This window comes from Ursus maritimus, unplaced genomic scaffold (genome assembly GCF_017311325.1).
Source record: "Ursus maritimus isolate PB19 unplaced genomic scaffold, ASM1731132v1 scaffold_36, whole genome shotgun sequence".
NCBI classification, from domain to species: domain Eukaryota; kingdom Metazoa; phylum Chordata; class Mammalia; order Carnivora; family Ursidae; genus Ursus; species Ursus maritimus.
The window spans coordinates 23,845,492-23,847,313 of record NW_024426230.1 but is presented as its reverse complement, the minus strand read 5'-3'; positions in this window follow the sequence as shown (position 1 = coordinate 23,847,313).

Below are 1,822 nucleotides of genomic sequence, written 5' to 3'. Positions count from 1 at the left end.
CCCCCCCCCCCCCCCCCGGCTCATCTGGCAGTTGGAGCTCATCCTCTCACTTGCTAACTTGCTAACAGCGGTTTTCAGGTAGGGACCCGGGCACCCCGTGGCTTTGCGCGCCAACCTGCCTCCGTGCCCTGGGCCTTGGTTTCTCACGTCTTGTGCGGCAGGGATGCGCGGCGGCTGCTGACTTCGGGAGAGAGCTCCAGAAGCTTAGGCCGCGGAGCATTAGCGCTCTTCTCGCCACAGATCCCGTTTTAGGTAGTTCGTTTTGAGTCACACAGGGACCTCGACATACATAGTTTGTTATTCCTTGGGTATGCTTGTTATGGTGATAGCGGTGGAGCAGAAGGTCTCAACAAAACCTTAACTTGTGGCCTAACCCACAGAGAGGGTGTGTTTTTCCGTACAGTTTCTGTACACATACAGTGCATGGGCGTGTCACAGAGCTTTCTGTTCCGTGCCACCGGTCTAGCGGGCTGTTCATGAGCCAGCGCCACGCTGTTCTTACTCTGGTTTGTAGTGGATTGGATGGGGCAAGCCTTCCTTCTTTACACTCCTTTTTTTTTTTTTTAAAGATTTTATTTATTTGAGAGTGAGAGAGCACCAGCAGGAGGAGGGGCAGGGGAAGAGGGAGAAGCAGGCTCCCCGACGAACAAGGAGCCCAATACAGGGCTCGATCCCAGGACCCTGAGATCATGACCCAAGCTGAAGGCAGACACCCAAACTGACTGAGCCACCCAGGCACCCCTTTACTCTCCTTTTTTAAAAAATTAACTTATTTATTAAGTTCCTCAAAAAGAAGTCCAACTGGAATGCTGAGTGGGATTGCACTGACTTTGTAAGTTAATCGTTAATTTAATTAGGTTTTTATAGAGTCATCCAAGATAGGTCACCCTATATTCGGTCATCCCGTCCAAAAGCATGGAATGTGCTCTATTTATTCAGATCGTTTTCTGTTTCCTTGATTAGAATTTCAACAATCTGGATGGAAGTTGTGTATTCTGGGTTAACACCTAGATGTTTTGTAGTTCTTGTTGCTATTGTGAATGGTGTCTCCTCAGGGATATTTTCTAGTAGCTCTCGTGGGTGAGGAGAGACGCTGTCGATTTGTGCAGGTTGACCTTGTACCTTGCAGACTTACCGAACCTTAGGAGTTCTGATTTGTTTGAGAATCTTTTTGTTTTTTCTCGGTTGACACTCTGCTTCTCCTTTGCCGCGGGAAGAAACACCCCCCATTTAACTTCTGTGGCAGGTAGTGGTGGTGATTTTCAAAGGGGATGACTCACCGGGGAGGAGTGGAAACTGTTTCCTCCTTCCCCGCGACAGGAGGGCCGGGGCCTCTGTGACCCTGGCCTCTCCAGAGTCATGCCCCCCACCACTGTGGTGGGAGAAAAGGTGGCCTAAAGTTCTCTGGTAACAGGGAAGGGGAGGGGCAGGAATGTCACCCAAAAGACAGAGGGATTTGGAAAGGAGAAAGAAGACAGAGGAAAGGGAAGGACTCTTCTGAAGGGACTTTGACAGGATCGGGGGTCCATCTGGGGCCTTGGGAGTATCAGGGACTGCAGATGGTAGAAGACTCTCTGGTTCCACAAGAGTAGCTGGACCAGAGACCCACCATCCTGCAGTTTTACCAAAAAGCCTGGGACGTGTTGGTCACCTAATGTGGGGGTGAGGAGGTCAAGCAGCGGGAGACAAGCCTGGGCACCTCCTGCCCCCTCCCGCCCCGCTCAGCCATGCTGACCAACAGACAGAGGCCCTGCCGACGACTCTGCCCCCATGCAGCTAGGACCGAAGGCCCACAGCCGCGTGGCCTGGGAATTTCCCGGGG